The 18,927-nt window shown below is 34.8% G+C and overlaps 1 protein-coding gene across 1 annotated transcript in view; it reads right to left on the reverse strand.

Annotated features, from left to right (window-relative positions):
* The window catches only part of CACNA2D1 (calcium voltage-gated channel auxiliary subunit alpha2delta 1), a 644,980-nt gene that overhangs the window by 558,428 nt on the left and 67,625 nt on the right, over positions 1 to 18,927 (reverse strand). The gene's annotated exons all lie outside the window — the stretch shown is intronic.

Genomic DNA, 18,927 nt, shown 5'->3' on the forward strand with positions numbered 1-18,927 from the left:
ATTTAAGAATGAGATATTACTGATCAACTTCAATTTTTACAAATACAACTCCTTTCAGTTTAAGTGTAAGAATTTGTTCATTTGAATATTGGCTGGTTTTATGTTAATGGAAAGTGGATAAAGAATATAGACTGTTTACAGCAGAGCCAAGAAACTTTAATTAAATTCCCACAGAAATTTAAGGTTTTGGTCAACTTTATGCTTCAATTCTATAAGTTAAAATTCCATAAAATTTAGTACTTGCAAATCCATACTTCCACAATTTTTTTAGCTCTAATTATAAACTCTTATGTGCCCGTTAGGACAGGTCCAAAGGGCTTAAAGATAGTATTCCCAATTTCTAACAGATTCAGATCTTCAAATTTTTTTCCCCATTTATAGCATGGGTAAAGAATAACAAGTTAGAAAAGGGAACAAGTTTGCATAAATGTTGAAAGTTCCATGCCACTCATACTCAGGACTAGAATATCATTTTATTCTAATCTATTAGTTAAAAGTAGAAAACAGATCAAAGGTTAGAGATAACATTAGAATCCTCCTAAAGGACATATCTCTTCAGGACCTTGAATTTTCATAGGACCATTGAAACACAGACCTAGAGCTGAAAAGGATCTTATTGATCATCTAGTTATAAATATAAGCTCATTGGAGAATGCTAAATGTGTAGTTGAACTTTATATAGCATAATCAAATAGGTCTATTGATAATAACAATAATAATGACAATATCACATTAATTACTTGACGTATATGGATGAGACCGAAAAACAGTAACTAGTTCTTTTGGTTTTCCCCCAAAGGTTTCAAATATTATTTGGACTTGATTAAGTTAAAATATATAAACACTTTAATCTTTTTCAGGCAAGAGCCATCAAGCAAAAATCTATCTAGGGGGAAGCTGTGGTTGAATATCTTAAGGGACTTACTGGCATCCTGAAATCACAGTTTAATGGGAAAAGCACTAGTCTGGATCTATACTTTCAAAACTTTAAATTGAATTTTAGCAGACTTGGAAACACCCTTAAAAATACAAACAATATTTCCAAAACACAGCCTCCATCACCCCTAGATGATGATGAACATTATTTCCTTATCAAAAAGAGGAAGATGATTGAAAGTCTCAGAGCATAAGATCAAAACCCCACAGAAACAGTTTTAGAATAAATATTACCTTACTGCATAATAGTAAAGGCTGACAACATGCAAAAGCCATTGAATTTATAAAATAATATATTTTTCAATGAGCAAAAAAAATCATTTGGATTATTTGTGGAATTTGAGGAGTATAGAAATGTGGTAGGTAATATGTGATGACAATTTAGGACAAGTTGAAATTAAAGGAGGGCCATTGTTAATTGACTAAACTTGGAGAACAATGAATGTTCTTTAAGGGAATCATAGAAATTATGTAACAAATACATTCAACTGCAAAAATTAGCTACCTGCTGAAAATATAACAGGACAAATGAGATCTAGTGGAAAGAATTATACATCAGAAGCCCATGATTTTTCATGGATAAACAGAAAATAAATTATCATAAGATAAATAAAAATCTCAAGATATTCTAGATAACATGACCAATAAACTGAATTGAAAATAGTACATTATAAATGCATCTCCTCAAAATGGATTCATAAAAATATAAAAACAATTATTTTAATAGGAATTAGTGTACCAAAATGGTCAAAATCTCTAAAGCTTATTGCAAGCTAGGAAATCTTTCAAAATAGAGAGAAGAAATATATGTATTTTAGGCTCATCATCCAATATTCTACATATATGTGTTGAATATGTTTTGAGTAAATCCATAGAAATTGATATTATATACTAGCATATTTCACTTTAAAAAGTTATTTTAGATGCCTATATTAGAATCTGCAGAATATTAAATGTAAAGAAATACTTGCAGGATAAAAATGTGTCCTTGGACAATTTCTTGCAACTCCTTTGAACAAAATGGAATGTTTCTCCCCTATGATAAATGCAAGAGCTCAAATTTATATAATTCTTTATGGTTTATAAAACACTTTACATCCATTATCTCATTTCATCTTCACAACAGAACTATAAAATAGAACTTTTTTTAAATTCAGTTTCTCAAATGAACAGGGAGTCAGAAAAATTAAGTGACTTGCTTGGTCATACTAACAGCTAGTGCTTCAGGTGAGACTCTTAGTCAACTGTTTCTGATCTCAATTCTTGTCATCTCTGTGTTATATGCCTTTCAACAGCAGTTAAATGACCATAAAGCAATGACATGAATGGAAGAGATGGGAGAGAATAAATGAGTTTTTAATTAGAAAAAGACCTCTGAAGACCTTAAACTGATAATCTTTCTATTATGGACATAGAGAGTGGATAGGGTATTACAGAGTCATCAGATATGTTCATACATACATATAGACATATTTTTATTTTTTTAACTAGTGTATTTTTAACTAGATTTTTTTCTAAATGTCTGCATTATTTTTTCAGTGAGTGTATTGAAAATGCTACATCAGTCTTACCATTGTAGAGATATAAATTCTCTGCAGATCAGTTTTAAAAAGTAAATAAAGGGAAAGGCTATTCTTCCATTGTCTCAAAAAATTATCATTGTTGCCTATGATGAAAGGAGAGGAAGAAAAATCTAGAAAGCAAGGTCCTGCTGCATAAGCCATTGAAATGTAATGAGAGAACAATGATTTCTGGCCACTGCCTGCCTATATAACATTTGATCTAGTGACCTACTTATATGAGATTCTGCTCTAATGCCAATTCTCTAAGTCAGAGGTATCAAACATGTGGCCTCTGGGTCACCACAGCACTCTCAAGTGCAGCCCGAACCAGATTAAAGTATAATTGGAAAATATTTAACAAAATAAATGTAAAAAGCCAATAAAACTTAGATAATATCACTTTAAAAACTAAGTCGATATGCTGCCAGCAGGGATGCTTATGTACAGATTAGTGATTCTCTCTATTTCAGTTTGATATCAGTCCTCTAAGCTATCATGGGTTTGATTGCCAAGTGTTTTTTTTTTCTGGCCTTGATTATGACAATATTTCTCATTACTTATAGCACTTCTGACACAAGGGGAGGCTTTGATATTTTCTTTTCAAAGAATCCAGGGGTAAATGTTTAGTTTCCTCAGAGAAAAGCAGCTCCACAAATCCTCTACAAATATAATGATGATACTACTTACTTAGTATTATGTGATTCTTCCAATCCCTATTTTTTTAAAGCTCATTAATTCCTGCAAGACAGGAAATTAAAGTTACTATAGCTGATCTCTAATCTAAAAGCATGAGCAGAGCCTGTGATTAAAGTGGAATTAGAATTCCTCCATTCCTAACATCTCTCTTAGACTTAAAAAAATCAATGTGTGAATACTGCTAAGTTATATTGAATTTTCAGAGTATTCCAAGGAACACAGGTATTATATGCATCCATTTAGACCCAGAACTTCACAAAGTAGGTAAGGGATGGATATTATCTCCATTCAATAAATGAGGAAATCAGAGCCCTGACAAACTGTTATTTGCCTAGGTAATATAGTTTTAACCAGAGGTATTTCTCAGTATAATATACAATTTCTTTGTCCCGGTTATCTCATTTGAAATGGAAGTCTGTTTCATGTAAAGGCATGCCAAAGAATAACTTGTAAATCTGCTGCTAAGAAACATGACCCTAAAAAGCACTGTATCATTTACATGATTCCCTTTTGAGGAAATAATACTTTTTTTGTAAAAGAATTGGGTAAAAGTATAAGCAACAAGACTCCCAGAACACACTTGGTCATCAGAAATAATGGAAATTGTCTGTCCAGTTCTCTGGTGACACCAACAAACAAGTAACCAGTAGAAAAAGCTTTAGAAGAAATAGGTCATGATAGAAATGAACATTTTCTTATTTTTTATAAGGTTTTCACTTCTTATTGGATTGAATGGAGACTTTCCAAGAGCAAAGGTGATTTCTTCACAATCACACAGTGAAAAATTGTATTGCTTATTATTATTTATTACACTTTCACTTGGAAATGCGTCATGGAATATCAGGTGAATAAGAAACAATCAGAAGTTAGAGCTTAATGACAAAATTCAATTGTCAGAATTTCTGAAATGTGTTTCATTAGTGTGTGTGTATATATATATATAGTCCATTATAAGACTTGTAAAAGCTGTCATTGAAAAGATACTTATCGGAGCATATAGTTATCACATTTGTCACACTAAGTACTAAAGTTCTGCATTGAAAAATAAATAATTCTTATTTGTATCATACCTTTCCAGATAAAGATTATTTTTATAGGTTGAACATACTATAGCAGTACTCGAAGACAAACTAAAAATTTGCTTTTTCAACATGTCACTTAAAAATGTTCACTACAAAGTATTTCTATTATTGGCTATATATATGTTGAGGCTGAATAACTAGATATGAATCATTTTAGCAGTTCCTAATTTCAAAAATAGTTCATTTCAGTGATATATGTATTTTTTGTAACTAATAAACATTCCATCCTTGGGAAAAATGATATTTATGTACATGTTAATGACTTATTAGTCATTAGTAGTTTATATATGATCACAACTGGAATTAACATACAACTAATTATTCAGTTTTCTCTTTCAGAAAAGCATCTCTTATTTAAAAAAATGTTATTTTAGTGTATTATTGCATTGTCTATATGTAGCTTGAATTTCAGGATTATCTTTACAAAACCTTTCAGGGGAAAATTCCATACATCCCTTTAAACATTTGGCTGAACAAACAGTGAGGTAAAAGAGTTATTTCTATGCCAACTTTTATTCCTAGAAAAAAAATACATACATATTTCTGCTTTCCCTCAACTAACAAAATAGACATAAGCTATAGCTTTTACAAGGACATTTTCAAGTTATAGTCATTTGTAGACTGTATTGCATTGCTATAACATATATAGAGACACGTTGTACTTAATAGTATTGATGCTGCACTCTGTGTGTATGTGTGTGTGTTTTAGAATAGAATGTTTTAGAATTCACTCTGTTTGTATGTGTGTGTGATAAATCTGGCCAACTCCACATTGCTTTGAAAACAAAAACAAATTAAAACTTACATTGACATAGCAATTTAGGGTTTATAAAGTACTTTACTTAAAAGAACCACATACCGCCAATTTTAGAAGTACTATCTCTCATTCTAGAGATGAGCAAAGTGATGTTCAAAGAAGTTAAATTACTTGCCAATTGTCACATAGCTAATCACAAATTTAAAACTAGGTCTCCTAAAACAAAGTGTAAATAGGAGAAAATTCCTATTGAATTTAGTACTTGACTACTTTAAAGACTTTTGATTTTAATGGAATCCAACCAGATACTTGGAATCTAATTAAAAACATAAAAAGGAAATTATCTTTTATTTGATGAATCCGGTCAAAATATCTTCAAAGTGCTAAAGCTATTTTTCATTATTTCCTCACCCTACCATTTTACTTTTTTTAAATACTGCCAAGTGTGATTTTATCTAAATGTGATTTAATGTATATTGTGTTCTGGATAACATTAGCTAAACAATAATTTGGATTAAAGTCAAACACATAAACGTTTTATAAAAGGAGCTGATCTATAGTTTGAATAACAAGAGAAGGATTGCCTGCATTGAGCTGTAGACATTCTATTCTGGTGTCTTCAGACATAATGACCAGGAAGAGAGGTGATGAATAAGGGGAAAAAATAATGTCTAGTTTTAGGCTAGTGAGTTGTGGGCTTTTATGTTTCCTGAACTTCTCATCTCTCTTCCTGGCAGGCTTTTTACTAAGAATTTTGTTTATGTTTGAGAAGAAACCACTACAAGCAAGGCCAGTTGATTCATTTTACATGCCTCATTCTGAGATCTTTCCAGATTTAAAAGAAGAAACATCTAGCCTAAAGTGCTTAGCATGTTTAGAGCCTTAATTGGTTAAGCATCTTAGTTACAGAAATAATAACTCATGCCCATTCTGGAACATTAAGACCTGTTATCAAGGCTTAATTTTCTGAGCTGTCAATTCTCCCTTTTTAATTGTCACAATATCTCATAAATAAAACATCTTTTATTGGAATAGAGAGTAGCTCCACACAACATAATTACGTGTTGTCACATACAATATAACCATCTTTGGCCTCAACACACCTAATGCCATTCATGAAAAATTATTATTAACAACACAAGTTGGTTCCTGGTATATATTTCATCTGCAATATCCTTTGTTTCATTTGAAAACTAAAGAATTCTAAAATCAAGCATATTAATCCCTTCTTTTTGAAAACATTTCTCAGTAGGTTCTTCTGTTTCCATAGGTTATGGTTATATAAGAAAATTTCTACTTTATTCAAAAAGCTGCCTTTCCCTGCATATAACTCAGCACTATACCCTACATCTTTTCTTTTCTTCCTTTTTTTTAAACCCTTGTTACTTTCTTAGAATCAATACTGAGTACTGGGTTCAAGGTAGAAGAGTGGTAAGGGCTAGGCATTTGGGGTCAAGTGACTTGACCAGGGTCACAGCTAGAAAGTGTCTGAGGCCAAATTTGAACCCAGGCGGATAGAGCCTGGTGTTCTATCCACCATGCCACTTAACTACTTTAAGCTACAACTTTTCAATAGCATCCTTCTGTAATATGTTTCAGATTGAATTGTCGTCTTTTTTCTTGCTGTCATTATCGCTGGTTTTGTAATAACTGGATCTCATAGAAATATACATTGTTTGCATGTATATTTGCTGAAAACTGGTGGGTCTATAATCCGGAATATTACACTGGGAGAGGGTGGCTACACTGTAATCTCTTTTTACTCAAATATATGATCTAGGAAGCAGATGTCTCAGAAAAGATTCCGCTAGACTGACCTTTAATCAAAATTCTAGTGTGAGCACAAGGGTGCTCAAATAGAATTCAATCATTTTGAAGTATGTCCTTGGTATGGTGTTTTCAACAGTCTCTAAATGTTGGCACCTGGGGCAAGTCACAGCTGGCTTACTCTGGTTAAAACACTGCAAATTAGACAAGATGAATAGAATATACTTGAGTACAAATAAAAGAGCAAATTGTTCAGGAAAAAAAAAAAGACTGTTGCCCTTTAGAGTACTGAACCAAATAGTTAGTATCTGGAAATCACATGTGATCTTATGCCACAATTTAAAAAAAAATTAAAGATGGTACCAGGATCTTGCTGCATGAGTGTCCACTTTATTTGGATGTATCCATTAGAAAATGTCAAATGACAACTGAGCATTAATCACAGCAATAACTTCTAAAGGAAATCCTTCATAAAAAAGGAGGGTATTTAACATAAAATGTATCACAACACACGCTGAGAAGCCCTACTTCTAAAGGTTGACAAGGGTCACTTCACAATGAAATTGGACATGAGTGGCATTAAAGGTAAACCAACTCCAAAACAGCTCATTTCCAGAGAGCCTTCACTGTCTTTCTTTAAGCCAGTGTAAATGTTTTAAGGTCAGGGGCTCACAATGCCTGTCAAATGCCTGTTCAATGTATATGGAAAAGACAAATAATTTAGGATTAGGCTCTGACATTTAAAGGCAAGTCATCCTTTTCCTTCCTCCCCCTCCTCCATCTTGACACCCAATTAAGCATCAATACAACACAATATAATTGAACAGATGTAGTAGTCATTAACAGGAATTACCCATTCTCCTATCAAATCTGAGCATACAGAGAGGGTTCTATTTGTAATAGGTGAACTTAATTGCCCGAGAGTCCCCCAGAGAGTCATACAAATGGATTAAGACATCAGACACGCATAAGTTATCTCAGCTTTGACCCACGCTTTTTTGTCACTCTTGCATTCATCTTTGCAAACATGGTTATTGGTGGCTGGAGTCCGTACCAGAAGATGAAATGAATGAATGGCACTAAATGAGTAAATAAATTATAGAGGGTATGGTGCAAATGAACAAGATGAGAATTTAGGATAGAGACATATTTTGATTAAAAGGTCAGCATGACAAAAAAAATCTTTTTTTCTGAGACAGCTGGTTACTACATCATATATTCGAGTAAAAGGAGATCACAGTGTAGCTACACTCTCAGTAACTTTGTTGTGAAACATTTATTTGCATCACAAGGATATGATTCACAATTATTGCAGCTGCATGGTTTGCTGATTAAATCAGCCTATAGACATCATTAAAGTGAATGGAGGAACCCTGAAAATTGCCTACCAATTTTTCTCTTACTGTTAGACAAAACAGAGAAATTATAAGATGAATGGGGCGTGCTATTTTCCTTCTCTCTTTTTTCCGTACTAGTTCTCTTGCATATATGCAGTATGTGATGGCTGATATTACGTACTACTTTGATTACTTTCTTAAATCCTTCTCTCAGAAGTTTTGAAAGCAGAAATGAAGATACTTTGATATTTAGTCTATTTGGTCCAAGTCATTCATAAGGATTCATACATTTTCCACGGCCAGTTTTTATTCAACATGTTGAAACCCCTGTGAGATATGAGGATTATTTAAATTATACACAATACCACTGATATACATCTCTATTTAGGTTACAAGGACTCTCGATATAGATGTATGTGAATGGTATAAAGTGATAACAGATGAAACTAAATCTGAATGAATTCACATTTATCACTTGCTGAGATTGTTTTTTTTCCTAATATTCTATGCTGATCTCCAACCTTTGTGTCTTCACGCAAGTGGTACCCTATGCTCAGAATACACTTCCTCCTCACCTTTGCCTTAGAGTAACTCTCTAGTATTCTTAAAAGTCCAGTTCTGATATTACCTCCTCTATGAGACCTTTTGTGATTTCACCAAATACTGGCACTCCCTTCTCCTAGAAATATTTTGTATATGCTTTGTATTTAGTTAATTGTGTTGACATGGCATCCCACCAGTAAAATGTAAATTCCTTGAATACAAGGACTGTTTTAGCTTGGGATCTCAAGTTTTTAATACATGCCCTGCATACAGTGAGAGTTTAACAATAAATGCTTGACAAAGGACTGAAATTTAAAATACTTCAAAGGGCTACACTATTTCATTTGACAATGTAAATTTTTCTAAATCCAGAAGGCAAAAAACATAGATATAGGACAATTTTTTTTTAATTTCAAAGTTGGTTGGTTGTAGAAGAGCAGCAAGATATCTCAATGAATTGAAAGTCAGGCCCAGAGATGGGGATCCAGGTTCAAATTTGGCCTCAGATACTTCCAAACTGTGTAGTCCTAAGCAAGCCATTTAACCCTTGCTACCTAGCCTGTACAACTTTTCTACCTTAGAATCAATACAGAGTATAAAATGATGGAAGGTAATAGTTTTTTTAAAAAAGTTGATTGGTTGTTTTCCTTCTTACTGGAAGAGGTCCAAAATGGCATCATTATGGTGGGTTCTACAGCATGCCAGACTGTGGTTGATAAGAGCAATATGAACTTGGAAGGCTGTACCACAAGTCAGGCACTTGTACAAACTTTTGGGATGGAGCTGTCTCTAAATTTGAGGCTCTCACTTTTGTTTCGAGCTACTACAATTCCATTTTGCTCATCAAACATAGCACCTTCTTTAATGCAGGCTTACCCTATTGGATGGTCCTATGTCAGTGTCTCCCACATCTCAGAAGCAATAGCAAAGTTCTTCAGTGATATCTTGTGAGAGTGTCCTTGTGTTGCCTTTTCTGATTTCCAGGTGTGCACTTGCCTTGCATGAGTTTCTCATAAAATCATGTTTTAGGTAAATGTGTTTAGTATTTGAACAACATGGTCAGCCCATAAGTATTAAAATTTTGTAGTCAGTTGGCATAACTATACTAATATGAAGCAACAGATTTTAGACATAAATGATTTCCTATAAACAGAATGTACTTATGGATACTTCCTTTTTTACAATCATTCTCCTTCCCTTTCAAATAATACTTAGGAGTAAACAGGAGCCCAGTACACTCAGGTGTTGTAGTACCTAATGAGATTACCTACAAGGATCTCCCATAATGCTAAAGGTCATTTGTGGGATCCTATGAAACAAAATCTGGTATCAAAAGTATTTTGGGAACAAGAAGCCTTCTTCCAAATTACTGAACAAGCAGAGACTGACTCTATGTCTGCTTTCTGGTGTCTGGACATTATATTTTCAGGAATTACTCTGGGGTTTCTGCAGAGCCAATTGTTTAGTTCTTCAGATTAAGGTCAAGAATTTCCTCTGTACAGAAAAAATCTTTATAACAAAAAACTCTGACAGGGGTCTAATTACTCAAATATACAAGGAATTAAATCAATTGTATAAAAAATCAAGCCATTCCCCAATTGATAAATGGGCAAGAGATATGATTGGGTAATTTTCAGGTAAAGAAATTAAAAGTATCAATAAGCACATGAGAAAGTGTTCTAAATCTCTAATAATTAGAGAAATGCAAATCAAAACAACTCTGAGGTATCACCTCACACCTAGCAGATTGGCTAAAATGAAAGAAGGGGAGAGTAATGAATGCTGGAGAGGATGTGGCAAAATTGGGACATTAATGCATTGCTGGTGGAGTTGTGAACTGATCCAACCATTCTGGCTGGCAATTTGGAACTATGCTCAAAGGGCTATAAAAAATGCCTGCCCTTTGATCCAGCCATACCATTGTTGGGTTTGTACCCCTAAAGAGATCATAAATAAACAGACTTGTACGAAAATATACCTGCGCTTTTTGTGGTGGCAAAAAACTGGAAAAGGAGGGTATGCCCTTCAATTGGGGAATGGCTGAACAAATTGTGGCATATGCTGGTGATGGAATATTATTGCACTCAAAGGAATAATAAACTAGAGGAATTCCAGGTGAACTGGAAAGACCTCCAGGAACTGATGCAGAGCGAAAGGAGCAGAGCCAGAAGAACATTGTACACAGAGACTGATATACTGTGGTAAAATCGAATGTAATGGACTTCTGTACTAGCAGCAATGCAATGACCCAGGACAATTCTGAGGGACTTATAGAAAAAAATGCTACCCACATTCAGAGGAAGAACTACAAGAGTGGAAACACAGAAGAAAAACAACTGCTTGAACGCATGGGTTGAGGTGGACATGATTGGGGATGTAGACTCGAAACTACCACATCAATGTAGCTATCAACAATTTGGAAATAGGTCTTGATCAATGACACATGTTAAAACCAGTGGAAATGTGTGTCGGCCATGGGTGGGGAGAGTGCGGGGGGTGAAGGGGAAAGTAGGAGCATGAATCATGTAACCATGTTAAAAATGAATATTAATAAATGTTTTTTTAAAAAAGAATTTCCTCTGTTTAGGTGCCCCAAATAACTCTTCCTCATCACTGACTAGTTCCAAGTTACAAGATATGTCTGGTTAAGTCCCTCTGCCAGTAGGAAATCTCCCTAGATATCTATCTTTCTCATCTGAATACTTGAATTTTATAAACATATTTGTTGATTTAATCATGTATTGATATATGAAATGTATACATCTAATTTTTCTGAAACTTTATTCGCTCTATACATGGAAGGAGATGTTTCTTATACTTCTGTGGATCTCTCACAGTACATAGAAGAGTGGCTTCCATAGAATATAAATTCAAAACTAATTGAGTACATAGGAAACTCCCTAATTACTTGAAAGATCAGGCAGGATTGTATTGGTGAATCAGTGGCACATGTGCCTGAGGGGGCTCCTCCTTCCCTCTCTCCATGACTGCCTGAGGACATTTCTCACTTCACACATCCCTCTGCCCAATAGCCCAATAGGAGCGCTTCCTCCCTCCGCCATCTAGAGTAAGGTGGGGAAATGGGGTCACATGTAGCGTGAGGGTTGCAGTTTGGGCACTTGATCTCTAAAAGGTTTACCATGACTGATCTAGGTTGTATATAAAAGTAGTGAGGTGAGTAGCAGTTTCTGACTCAGTGATCTAAGCCAGACTATCTTGGTTCCAAATGGAGTAGCTAATGGCTGCTAATATATCAGAACACAGTGCTAAGTTAACATGACTACAATGCATGAATCATTTTAGGTCTAGAGACCCAGAGAATTATATCAAAGGTAAAAGAGAAAATGGATAAAACATTTAGTAAGGGAAGGAATTTATTTCATATCTCAGATACCCCAACCCCACTTTTTGATTTATGACAAAACTGAGGCATTCCCAGGTAAAGTGACTCACAAGAGAGGGCAAAATTGGGTTTTGAATCTAGATCCTCTGATGCCAAATGCAATACTTTTTCCCCCCACTGAGACAATGTTTCTTTCTTCCAGAAACCATTACCATGAAATGATACTGACAGTCATTTTACTGAGAAAGAAGAGCAGGGATCAATCGATCAATCGATAAGCATTTTTCTTGTTTATTTTAATAGATTATATTTTATTCTATTGGCTAGTTCCCCCCAGATCAATTCCCCTCAGTCCCCCCACCCCAGATCAATTCCCCTCACACTCACTGAAAGTCATCCTTCATAAAAAAAATTACAAGAAAAAGAGGAATAAAAAGGGAAAAAATTAGCCAAAAACTTCAATACATTTTTAAAAATCTGATATTATATGCAATGTTCCAACATTGTCATATCTCTTCTTTGGAGCCACATTTTCAACAAACATTTACTAAATGGGGGCAGCTAGGTAGTATAGAATATCTGGCCTAGAGTCAGGAAGACAGAATTCAAATTCAGTCTCAGGTAATTACTGGCTATATGTCCCTGGTCAAATCATTTAATCTCTGCCTCATCTGTAAAATAGGGATAATAATATCATCTACCTCCCAAGGTTGTTGTGAGGATCAAATAAGATAATATCTATAGGGGGCAGCTGGGTAGCTCAGTGGAGTGAGAGTCAGGCCTAGAGACGGGAGGTCCTAGGTTCAAACCCGGCCTCAGCCACTTCCCAGCTGTGTGACCCTGGGCAAGTCACTTGACCCCCATTGCCCACCCTTACCAATCTTCCACCTATGAGACAATACACCGAAGTACAAGGGTTTAAAAAAAAAGATAATATCTATAAAGAGCTTAATACGGTGCCTGACACATAGTAGGTACTGTGCAAATTTTATTAATAATAATGATACCTTTATTGTTATTTTATAACTACTATGCTCCAGACATTGTGGTATGTCCTGGAGGCACACTGAAAAAAAAAGACGTCCTTGACTTGAAGCATCTCATGTCTATCAGTGGGGACAACATAAGCATATGTAAATACCAACCCCCGCTTCACACACACCATATTCTAAATAAATCTAAGGTAATCTAGGGGAGAAAACACAAGAAGCTAGGAAGATAAGGAAGGGACTCTTGTTGAAGGTGATGCTGAAGATAAGCCTTAGGAAAGCATGTAGATTCTCCAAACTATCAAATATTTGGAGTAAAAAATGTTTCCCCACATTACAAAAAAGCCAGTTTTTATCTATTGGATTTTTTTTCATTTGTATTGAAATTGCCAGCCCTCCAACAGTTTGATAAATACTTGTCATTCCCATTCTGGAAAGAAAAAGAAATTCGTATTTCCCATTCTTGGATTTCATTTCATTGTTATCACAATAATAAAACAGCTGGAAACCTGGAGTTGACAGTACACAGTGTTGACGAGATACGTCCATGGCCTCAACACCTAGAACAGGAGCCTAATATTCTCTTCAAAGAGGAGCAGCCACGAGATAAGGAATAACCTTTGCCCACCAATGAAGTAATCTCTTTGGCTGTGAATCAACAATAGGCATGCTGAAACAGCAGGTGTCTTATTAATTCATGGAGGTCAGTAAGTTAAACTCTAGTCCTTTGGAAAGAACAGTACAGTATTATCCTTCTTTTTTGGGTAAATATTTTTGCATCTAACTTGTTATGAGGGTTCAACAGAGTATTAAACTCTTGCATCTTTATATATATGATCTTTCCAAACAATATCTAAACCCCATTAAAAATCACGCCTTGATACCAGCCTCCTTGCATACTGACAAGCAAAATATCTTTCTGGCTTTCGGCAGCATTTTGCCTTACTGTAAACATAAAAATAAACATGTTAAACTACATCAAGGTATTTATATTTTTAAGGAAATCTCTCAGACAATGGAGGAAAATAGCCCTAGAAACCAACAGTAGTCTAAAACAAAATGTTGAACTATGAAGAAGATTATTCATTCTCTGCCACTTGCAGACTTTTTTTTACTACCCTCAGGCATGCTGAGATAATTATATACACATGACACCATAGAATATAAGCTGTTTGCCTACTTCAAAAATGTTCCCTAATACGGAGGTGTTTGTAAGTTCTATTGATCGAAGCTTCTTATGCCAAGTCTTCCAGTCACACAAAATTGCTGAATTTCCTCCAGAGTTAATCCCTTATCCAAATGTTGTCGGTGATATTAAAGATGGATAGTAAAGTGCACATGCCAGATCCTACTCCTAATAAAAATTGATTCTCTTTATTGGGTCACATCGTCAACTTTAAAAACCCACACCTATGCTCTTGCCAAGTTCTTACATTCTGGTTATTGATTAAAGTTTCAGAGTTGCTTTAAAAAGTATTAGATTTTCTTTTCTCTTTGGATTAGGCATGCTATATTAGATCAATGTGACCATGGCAATTCCTTTGAGTTCAGCCCAATGGGAACGCAGGTGCTGTTTGTCATTGTCTTGATCACCATTTTCCCCAGGCAAAATGAATGGCTTACAGCAATTTAGGGGAGATTTTCTGAGAGGCAGGCAGAGAAATCCCCTAAGGATTTACTTCAGAAATCCTTTAGCTGCAAGATTGAACCAGGCTTCCAACCCTAATAGCATCAGGCAATATACCCTTGCCCTCAGGATGACTGGAACTCCAGCTCCATACACAGCTGCTTATTTGATGGAATCATAAAATCTTAGAGTTGGAATTTGTCTTAGAAGGCATTACATACAACATCTCCCTTAGTGGCAGAATCTCTGCTATAAGATCCCAGTTAGGTAATCATCCAGACTACTTGAAAATCTTATCTGTAACAACCATTCCTCTCAAGGTGGTTCATTATAATTTAGAACCCCTCTTACTGATCTACAAATCTTTCTTTTTTGGAGCCCAAATTTTTGATTCTGTCTAGCGCTCATTCCCATTCGTTCTTTGGTTGTTCAATTGTTTCTGACTCTCCATGACACAATTTAAGATTTTCTTGCCAAAGATACTAGAGTAGCTTGCCATTACCTTCTCCAGCTATAAGTATAATCTCTATTTTTATATAACCAGCTTTTACAGACTTTAAAATCAAATTTAAAATCATTTAAACATTCCTCACATTACATGATTTCTGTACCCTCCCACAGTCCTGGGCAAATGAGAGATGTCAAACTTCTCAGAAACAGCTTAGAATATAAATGTGAAGTGTTTAACACAATAAATAAAAATAAAATACCACATACATCAGGTTAATGCCCAGTTTCCTAAATCAATTTGAGGGTCACAGGAATTCATTTCTATTTGATTTTGACACCCTATTTTGGCAGTATCCTTTTTGAAATCTCTGGCCCAGAGTGAATACAGTGTGTCCTATGTGATGTGAAAAGTTAAAAGTCCAGTAAAGCTTACATCCCTTCCTTATATCACCTAACTTAGAGTATTCTCTGACACAGAGTTTATTCTAGACACTATGTTAACTTTCCTTCCTACATTCTGTGCTTTCCTACTTCCTTCTTTCTGTTTATCTTCTCTATAACTAGAATGCTCTTTTTTCCACTCAACTCTCTGTTGAATGTCTACCCATCTTTTAAAGTTCAACCCAAAAGATTCCTTCTTCATGGAGCCTGACTCCCAATAGTCAAGAAAACTTCTGTCACTAAGAGCTGTTATACACAAATGCATTTATCTTCAGGGTGCCTGGTACAAACTAGGCACTTAAGGAATACTTGTACCCTGCTTGGTATTATTTTGTCACATCCTATCACTATAAGGATGGATGAAAAATATGTATCTTGCCCAATATCTAGCACATTTATCTGAGACAGCATCTAAGAGGAATATTATATTTTAATATCATTTAAGACTGCATTAGTTTTGAATTATATCCACATCATCTCAGTGATCTCTCATTTTACTTATAATTAATTGAGATCCCCTAGTTTTTTTTTTCATATGAACTATTTGCATGACTTATTTTAAACCTAAATGAAGGGTTTTATATTTCCCCCGTATCTTCTTGTATGTTTTGGTAGTCTGTTTCTGAATGCTCTCATATCCTCTACTTTACTTTGCTTCCTTCTTTTTCCCGGTACAGCTCCACAGAGAGGTTTTTAATTCACTTTTTTACCATTAATTTTTTTTCCAAATAACATATTGACAGAATTTTTAGTAATCTTTTTCTGCCATTTTGTGATCCATGGTTTCTCCCTCCTATCAGGTAATAAAATATAGATTGTACATATGTTATTAAAATATATATTTCTGTGGTCCTTATGTTGTGAAAGAAGATACATATCACCTACACTAAAGAAAAGTTCATGGAAGAAATAAAGAATGGCATGCTTCATTCTGCTGGCACAACTCCCTTTTGAAATGAAAGACATGACACTGACCTTACAGCCCACAAAGAATCAGAACTATTCTACCTCTCTCTGAAAGCAATGAAATATCAAGAACAACAGTATAAGAACTACAATTTAAACTTTTCCACCTAGGAATCACATTACATTGAAGGTCCCAACCTTTCTTGAACCAAGGTCACATTGTTAGAAAGAACATGGGCTAGGTAGTCAGAAGTTCAGAGTTCAAATTCTGATTTTGCCATTAACCATATTTATGACACTTGACAACTTAATTAATCTCTCTGAGCATCACTTAACTTATTTTAAAAATACCTAGAAAGACACAGATATTCACAAAGGTCCTATCTTCTAAATTAGTTTTCCCACCAGATCCTACTAATCTAAATTTTCTTATATCCAGAAATGGACTAATGATAGAGATGACCCCTTGTGTTCTCTAAGCTATTTGAGTAGACCACAAACTAAGGCAGATTTATGCATACTGGAAAAGGTTGCTAATATGATGTCTATAGTTTAAGGGCCAACCTAGTTAAGCTTGGTTAACAGAAAATTGGTTCTGTAGTGAAATATTCATGAAAACAAATAGAAGTGCAAAAGGATACTTAGCATTTGCATCCATTTTAAGATTCCATTGCAGTTGTGGCATGCAAAAAAAAAGCATGTGTGTGTGTGAGAGAGAGATAGATAAAGATAGAGATAGAGAGATAGAGATAGATAGCTAGAGAGAGAGAGATCCATTTGCGTCAACTGCTTGGAACATAATTAAAGCTTATACATACTTCTAAAAAAGTGTTGCTAATGGGTATGAGATCATAGAAATTATATGAGAGATCCAACTTCAGATAACATTTAACAAAAGATCCTCTTATCATTGTTAAGGAAAACATGAAGCATTCGTATGTATTTTTAGGAAAAGTATTTGTGTGAAGGAAATTATCTATCATATCCTTTTGAAGAAAGGATTTCCTGTAAATGATGAGACTCCAAATGTTTTTTAATTTTTTCCAGATAACATATTGACAAAATTTTTAGTAATCTTTTTCTGCCATTTGTGATTAAGTATTACTTGATACATTTTGGTTTGAGACTAGAAGAATGCTAGTCCTGTTTAAAAAGTTCTATGTGTACTCAAATGAGAACATCCTCTCAAAATACAGATGAAAATGGATGAAAAATTCATATAGGTTTATGGGCAGCAAATCACATATAATCACTTTAAGCAGTCCATATACAATAGAGAAGATAAATATAGGGGATATCTTTGTGCTCTTTAATAAAAGAAATAAATCAGCTTAATTAGAAATATTTCAAGGTAGGAATAATTTCAAAGAGGACCAAATCGGGTCTCAGAAGAATCTACCTTCTGGAGTCACATATATTTGAGTATTACCAGAAAAGTGTTTTAAAAGTGCTAGATCGCAATTTCAGAAAACAATTTTCAAAAAGGATCTTCATTCTATCTCCCAATTTACCTTTATCCTACCTACAGATCTCACTGTAAGTTGATGATGATTAAAACCATTCTGTTCACATTCCAGTTCATCCTCCATCCCTCCACTGTTCAGTGGGTGATTTTGCACCTAAAGTGTTCTTTTCTTCCCATTATCTGGAACCCCTCCCAGATTAGCTTGCAACTTAAATTCAAAAGTCTCTCAGCAGTGATCCCTCCTGAGCCCATTCACTTCTGACCTGCACCTGCTCTTTTCAAGTGCTAAACCAGAAGTAACTTGAGGCCCTCCACAGAAAGCCTGCTGGTCCATTCACAGACACTATTCAGATCACTATTGGGGAGGGGCAATGGGCGGTTGGTAGTTCTCCAAGCAAGAATGGGAGGTGACCTCTTAAATCAGAAAGTGACCTTTCATTTGTCATCAGTTGTCTAAGTAAGTGTAAGGGGACCGCCTCCCTCATAATACCCTTTGTGATCCCATGAATGTGACATGGCTCAAAGTGTTCTTTCTGAAAAGTTTAGATGAATTACTGCTATTTAAAACTAATTAGGATGCATATTATGAGGTTTGCAAAAGGTAGAACACCTTACAGACTGCTGGTGACTATACTTATTGACTATTCTCCTAACAACAACGATAACAGATGTAAGCATTGAATAAGAAAACTTGTTATGCCAGCAAAGGTTCAATAATACGATTTAATTGGACTTTAGTTGTGTAAAGTCTTGAGATTCAACAGAATGACCCAATGCTTATCTACATGAGGGATGCCCTCTTTCAAGTTAGCAGAGGCACAGCCTTCAAGAGGAGGAAGTCATGAAATATTCTAGCCCATAATAAAAATGTTACTACAGGCCTGCAAATAAACACTGAAGGTATTCCTATTTTTGCCATTTTGAGCACAGTGGCTAGAGAAGATAGATTAGAAATCATGGCCCACCTTACTTTTCCTGAATACTTTAGAATAAGCAGTGAGTTTGAATATATGAATAAAGATATTT

Source organism: Gracilinanus agilis, chromosome 5 (genome assembly GCF_016433145.1).
Source record: "Gracilinanus agilis isolate LMUSP501 chromosome 5, AgileGrace, whole genome shotgun sequence".
NCBI classification, from domain to species: Eukaryota; Metazoa; Chordata; class Mammalia; order Didelphimorphia; family Didelphidae; genus Gracilinanus; species Gracilinanus agilis.